This window comes from Bombina bombina, chromosome 2, assembly GCF_027579735.1.
Source record: "Bombina bombina isolate aBomBom1 chromosome 2, aBomBom1.pri, whole genome shotgun sequence".
In the NCBI taxonomy this organism is placed as follows: domain Eukaryota; kingdom Metazoa; phylum Chordata; class Amphibia; order Anura; family Bombinatoridae; genus Bombina; species Bombina bombina.
The window spans coordinates 1,359,470,807-1,359,478,388 of record NC_069500.1 but is presented as its reverse complement, the minus strand read 5'-3'; positions in this window follow the sequence as shown (position 1 = coordinate 1,359,478,388).

The following is a 7,582-nucleotide window of genomic DNA, read 5'->3' as shown; positions in this document are numbered from 1 at the left end:
CACTGTTTCCACTGGGATAACCTGATAGCCTCCTGGCATGCGACACCTAAAACATCTCCACTTTCTAAATAGGGGTTAGTGCTTATATGTGAATGCTAAGGTCTGGTATTATTATTATTTTATTATTATTATCAGGCATTTGTAGAGCGCCAACAGATTCCGTAGTGCTATAAGCATAGGCGGTATACAAGATAACATTTACAGGGATCAAATGGGTAGAGGGCCCTGCCGAGAGTTGCACTGTTGTAGTCGGCTCTTATGAAGGTGATCTACAAACAACTGAGCTCATAGGCTTACATTCTAAGGGGTTCAAGGTGAAAGCAATGGAGTTAGGAAAGGTTAGTGTAGCTTGTATGCATCCCTGAACAGTAGAGTCTTTAGGGAGCGCTTAAAGCTGTTAAAACTAGGGGAGAGTCTTGTGGAGCAAGGCAGGGAGTTCCACAAGATGGGAGCGAGTCTGGAGAAGTCCTGTAAACGGGAATGTGAGGAAGTAACAAGAGAGGAGGAGAGTGGGAGATTTTGAGCAAAGCGAAGGGGACGGGAGGGAGAGTATCTGGAGACAAGGTCTGAAATCTAGGGGGAGGCAGTGCAGTTAAGGGCTTTGTATGTCAGAGTCAGGATTTTGTGTTTAATCCTGGAGGCAAGAGGAAGCCAGTGAAGGGATTGGCAGAGAGGTGCAGCAGATGAAGAGCAATGTGTAAGGAAGATGAGCCTGGCAGAGGCATTCATTGTGGATTGTAAAGGAGCTAGGCAGCAGCTAGGGAGACCAGAGAGGAAGGAGTTGCAATAGTCGAGGCAGGAAAGGATGAGAGAGTGGATTAAAATCTTAGTTGTGTCTTGTGTAAGGAAATGTCTCATTTTAGAGATGTTTTTAAGGTGGAAGAAGCAGGCTTTAGCCAAGGACTGAATGTGAGGAGTGAAAGAAAGGTCTGAGTCAAGTGTGACCCCAAGATATTGGGCATGCAGGGTAGGGGTAATGATGGAATTATCAACAGTTATAGAAAATTGGGTGGTGGAGATTTTGGAAAAAGGGGGAAAAATAAGGAGTTCCGTTTTGGAGAGATTTAGCTTAAGGTAGTAAGAGGACATCCAAGATGAGATATGAGAAAGACAGTTAGTGACACAGGTTAGTAAGGAAGGAGGTAGGTCTGGTGCAGAGAGATAGATTTAGGTGAAATCGAGAATAAAAATGGCATTGAAACTCGTAGGACTTAATTAAGGAACCTAATGATGATGTGTAGATTGAAAAAGAGAAGGGGACTGAGGACAGAGATTTTAGGTGCCCCAACAGAAAGTGGTAATGGGGCAGAGGATGCTCTAGAGAAGGTTACACTAAAAGTATGGTTAGATAGATAGGAGAGAACCACAAGAGAGCTGTGTTGCCGATGCCAAAGGATTGGAGGGTTTGGAGCAAAAGAGGGTGGTCAACAGTATCAAAGGCTGCAGACAGATCAAGGAGGATAAGTGGCCTTTGGATTTTGCTGTAAGTAGGTTATTGGTAACCTTGACATATGCTGTCTCTCTGGAGTGTTGGGGACCAAATCCAGATTGCAGTGGGTCAAGAAGAGAGTTTAGTGTAAGGAAATGGGATAAATGTGCATATACTAGCTTTTCAAGGAGCTTTGAGACAAGAGGGAGTAGGGAGATAGGACGGTAGTTGTATGGGGAAGATGTGTGTGAGTATAGGAGTAAGGGTAGAAGATAGGGAGGGGAGTAGCTGTGAGCGGATGGGGTTGAGGGGACAGGTAGTGAGGTGGGAGGACAGTATAAGGGCAGAAACTTCTTCCTCTGTAACAGGAGCAAAAGACCAAAATTTATGGCTATTTGGGTTTTGGATGATTGTGAGCTTTTGAAGGGATGGTAGACTGGTAGAGTCCAAATCCCCCTAAAAATCTCAGCTAGTAGACATGTGATAGTAATTCCTGTGGAACCTGCTACATATGTGAATGAGACTACTTTTTGAAATAGGTTATAGCCCCCTCTCCATAGAAAATATATCTTGTGTTCAAAGGGGCATGTGATCACAATTTCTTATGGTGATCCTCTGCACCCTAGAGATAGGTAATTCCCTGTATTTTAGAGGGGTATGCCCCTTTTATTTAAAGGGCAGACTCTCCTCTTTCAAATGAGGAAATGCATGTTCTTTTACTCAGCTGAATGTTTCAGGCATGAACTTCACTTCCTGATTGTGTGTAACACCCTGAGAAACTAAAGTTCACTTTAGAATCGTGTAGGAGATGTATTTCAATATATGTTATATTTAAATTTGTTTCTGCTCACTTATATAACAGTAAGAGACTATTTCCTTAATTGATTTAAATTATTTTATGCTGACCCTTCCAAATTCAAATGTTTCAATATCTGATGGATTTGTAGTACATTGTTAGGGACAGTCAACACAAAAAATGTTATTGTTTCAAAAGATAGCTAATGCTTTTACTACCCATTCCCCAGCTTTGCACACAAAAACATGGTTATATTAATATACTTTATAACCTTTAAAGGGACATTCAACACTGCCCACAACATTAATCTATGTTGAAAAACTATAAATAAAGATCAAGCTGCAACGTGTCCCCTTTCTCTTACTTCCTGCCTTCACTGTTGAATCGTCTACGATAACTTCAAAATTGGTGTCCTAATATGGCTGCTTAACTCCCCCCACCGTGACTAGCTGCCAGTGATATCCCATCTCTCCTACTTCAATGCAAAGCGCGTTCACGGCCGTTAGCGCATGCGCAATACACTAGGAACACTAAAAGCGGAACCATAATAAGCCAATTTGTTTCCGTTCCGCTTATATTACTGCATAGTACTCTACTTCGTTCTATTAGGTAAAACCCCTATACGCACCTGGGGCACAATCCGATATGCAGCGTCGCCAGCAAATGCCGGCGACGCTGAATTTTGCGCTGGTTTGGTATCCTATATACGGCATTACCTAGAAGTTACGCCCTTATATTTCTGCCGTCGCCCGTAGTTTTTTGGGCCATAGGCAGGTATACCAAACCCGCGCAGTTTGGTATCCAATATACAGCGTAAGGACTTACGTGGCGAAAATGGAGAAATCTTACTCCATTTTCACCTCGCCACAAAAAGCAGCCGTAGTAAGCCTTACGCTGTCTATTGGAGCCCCGTAACTCCCTAAACTACCTGCCAAATAAACCTAACACCTAATGCATGCGCAATGTCTATCTACCTGTCAACCGCAATCTGCTAAATAAAACCTAACACCTAATGCATGCGCAATGTCTATCTGTCAACCGCGATCCCCTGCCACAATCCCTAATAAAATATTTAACCCCTAAACCGCCGCTCCCGGACCCCGCCGCCACCTACATTAACTACCCCCTAATGTGATCCCCCTACACCGTCGCCAACTATATTAAACTACCCCCTAAAGTGAGCCCCTTACACCGCCACCATCTACCTTACCTACCCCCTAAAGTGAGCCCCTTACACCGCCACCATCTACCTTACCTACCCCCTAAAGTGAGCTCCTACCCCACGCCATCTATTTTAAAATTATTAACCCCTAATTTAATCCCCCTACCCCGCCGCCACCTATATTAAATTAATTAACCCCTAATTTAATGTCCCTACCCCGCCGCCACCTATATTAAATTAATTGACCCCTAATCTAATCCCCCTACCCCGACGCCAGATATATTAAATTAATTAACCCCTAAAATACTAAACTATCCCTACCACTAAACCTAAGTCTAACCCTACAAATAGCCCTGAAAAGGGCTTTTTGTGTGGCATTACCCCAAAGTAAACTGCTCTTTTGCCAGCCCTTAAAAGTGCTTTTTGCGGGGCATGCCCCAAAGAAAACTGCTCTTTTACCAACCCTTAAAAGGGCTTTTGGCGGGGCTTTGTCACAAAGTAATCAGCTCTTTTGCCTCTAATCTAAATCCCCCTACACCGCCGCCGCCTATATTAAACACATTAACCCCTAATCTAATCCCCCTACACCGCCGCCAGCTATATTAACTATATTAACCCTAATTATATTAGGGTTAATATAGTTAATATAATTATTATATTATATATATTAACTATATTAAGCCTAATTATATTAGGGTTAATATAGTTAATATCGTTATTATATTATATATATATTAAGTATAATAACCCTATCTAACTCTAACATCCCTAACTAAACTCTTATTAAAATAAATCTAATATTAATATTATTAATGAAAATATTCCTATTTAAATCTAAATACTTACCTATAAAATAAACCCTAAGATAGCTACAATGTAATTAATAATTACATTGTAGCTATTTTAGGGTTTATATTTATTTTACAGGTAACTTGGTATTTGTTTTAACTAGGTACAATAGCTATTAAATAGTTAATAACTATTTAATAGCTACCCAGTTAAAATAATTACCAATTTACTTGTAAAACAAATCCTAACCTAAGTTACAAATACACCTACACTATCAATAAATTAAATAAACTACAAATATCTAAACTAAAATACAATTAAATAAACTAAACTAAATTACAAAAAAAAACAAACACTAAATTACAAAAAATAAAAAAAAGATTACAAGATATTTAAGCTAATTACACCTATTCTAAGCCCCCTAATAAAATAATAAAGCCCCCCAAAATAAAAAAAAATCCGTACCCTATTCTAAATTAAAAAAGTTCAAAGCTCTTTAACCTTACCAGCCCTTAAAAGGGCCTTTTGCGGGGCATGCCCCAAAGAAAACTGCTCTTTTGCCTGAAAAAAAAACACAATACCACCCTCCCAACATTACAACCCACCACCCACATACCCCTAATCTAACCCAAACCCCCCTTAAATAAACCTAACACTACCCCCCTGAAGATCTCCCTACCTTGTCTTCACCCAACCGGGCCGAACTCCTCATCCGATCCGGGCGATGTCTTTATCCAAGCGGCAGCAAAGTCTTCTTACATCCGGCGGCATCTTCCATCAAGCGGCATCTTCCATCAAGCGGCATCTTCAATCTTCTTTCTTCGCTCCTCCGACGCGAAGCATCCATCCCGGCCGACGACTGAACGACGAATGAGGTACCTTTAAAGACGTCATCCAAGATGGCGTCCGTCGAATTCCGATTGGCTGATAGGATTCTATCAGCCAATCGGAATTAAGGTAGAAAAATCGGATTGGCTGATTGAATCAGCCAATCAGATTCAAGTTCAATCCGATTGGCTGAACCAATCAGCTGTTTGGATTGAACTTGAATCTTTCTACCTAAATTCCGATTGGCTGATAGAATCCTATCAGTCAATCAGAATTCGACGGACGCCATCTTGGATGACGTCTTTAAAGGTACCTCATTCGTCGTTCAGTCGTCGGCCGGGATGGATGCTCCGCGTCGGAGGAGCAAAGAAAGAAGATTGAAGATGCCGCTTGATGGAAGATGCCGCTTGATGGAAGATGCCGCCGGATGGAAGAAGACTTTGCTGCCGCTTGGATAAAGACATCGCCCGGATCGGATGAGGAGTTCGGCCCGGTTGGGTGAAGATAAGGTAGGGAGATCTTCAGGGGGGTAGTGTTAGGTTTATTTAAGGGGGGTTTGGGTTAGAGTAGGGGTATGTGGGTGGTGGGTTGTAATGTTGGGGGGTGGTATTGTGTTTTTTTTTCAGGCAAAAGAGCAGTTTTCTTTGGGGCATGCCCCGCAAAAAGCCCTTTTAAGGGCTGGTAAGGTAAAAGAGCTTTGAACTTTTTTAATTTAGAATAGGGTAGGGAATTTTTTTTATTTTGGGGGGCTTTATTATTTTATTAGGGGGCTTAGAATAGGTGTAATTAGCTTAAAAATCTTGTAATCTTTTTTTTATTTTTTGTAATTTAGTATTTGTTTTTTTTTGTAATTTAGTTTAGTTTATTTAATTGTATTTTAGTTTAGATATTTGTAGTTTATTTAATTTATTGATAGTGTAGGTGTATTTGTAACTTAGGTTAGGATTTATTTTACAAGTAAATTGGTAATTATTTTAACTGGGTAGCTATTAAATAGTTATTAACTATTTAATAGCTATTGTACCTAGTTAAAATAAATACCAAGTTACCTGTAAAATAAATATAAACCCTAAAATAGCTACACTGTAATTATTAATTACATTGTAGCTATCTTAGGGTTTATTTTATAGGTAAGTATTTAGATTTAAATATAAATATTTTCATTAATAATATTAATATTAGATTTATTTTAATAAGAGTTTAGTTAGGGATGTTAGAGTTAGATAGGGTTATTATTCTTAATATATATATATAATATAATAACGATATTAACGATATTAACCCTAATATAATTAGGGTTAATATAGTTAATATATATAATATAATAATTATATTAAATATATTAACCCTAATATAATTAGGGTTAATATAGTTAATATAGCTGGCGGCGGTGTAGGGGGATTAGATTAGGGGTTAATGTGTTTAATATAGGCGGCGGCGGTGTAGGGGGATTAGATTAGAGGCAAAAGAGCTGATTACTTTGTGACAAAGCCCCGCCAAAAGCCCTTTTAAGGGCTGGTAAAAGAGCAGTTTTCTTTGGGGCATGCCCCGCAAAAAGCCCTTTTAAGGGCTGGCAAAAGAGCAGTTTACTTTGGGGTAATGCCACACAAAAAGCCCTTTTTAGGGCTATTTGTAGGGTTAGACTTAGGTTTAGTGGTAGGGATAGTTTAGTATTTTAGGGGTTAAATAATTTAATATATCTGGCGGCGGGGTAGGGGGATTAGATTAGGGGTTAATTAATTTGATATAGGTGGCGGCGGGGTAGGGGCATTAAATTAGGGGTTAATTAATTTAATATAGGTGGCGGCGGGGTAGGGGGATTAAATTAGGGGTTAATAATTTTAAAATAGATGGCGGCGGGGTAGGAGCTCACTTTAGGGGGTAGGTAAGGTAGATGGCGGCGGTGTAAGGGGCTCACTTTAGGGGGTAGGTAAGGTAGATGGCGGCGGTGTAAGGGGCTCACTTTAGGGGGTAGTGCAATATAGTTGGCGAAGGTGAAGGGGGATCACATTAGGGGGTAGTTAATGTAGGTGGCGGCGGGGTCCGGGAGCGGCAGTTTATGGGTTAAATATTTTATTAGGGATTGCGGCGGGGGATCGCGGTTGACAGATAGACATTGCGCATGCGTTAGGTGTTACGTTTTATTTAGCAGATCGCGGTTGACAGGTAGATAGACATTGCGCATGCGTTAGGTGTTAGGTTTATTTGACAGGTAGTTTAGGGAGTTACGAGGCTGCAATAGACAGCGTAAGGCTTACTACGGCTGCTTTTTGTGGCGAGGTGAAAATGGAGTAAGATTTCTCCATTTTCGCCACGTAAGTCCTTACGCTGTATATTGGAAGGTCCACAAGTCCATCACCCATGTTAAGGGTAGACCTATTGTTTCAGGGATAGGTTCTCTTTTTGAGAACCTGTCTAACTTGATAGAATCGTTACTACAGCCACTTGTTTGCAAGTTACCCTCATACTTGAGGGATACCAAACATTTACTTAACTCACTGAAAGAGATTACCTGGAGGGAGGAGTATAATTGGCTCACCATTGATGTGGTGAGCCTGTACTCCTCCATACCACATGA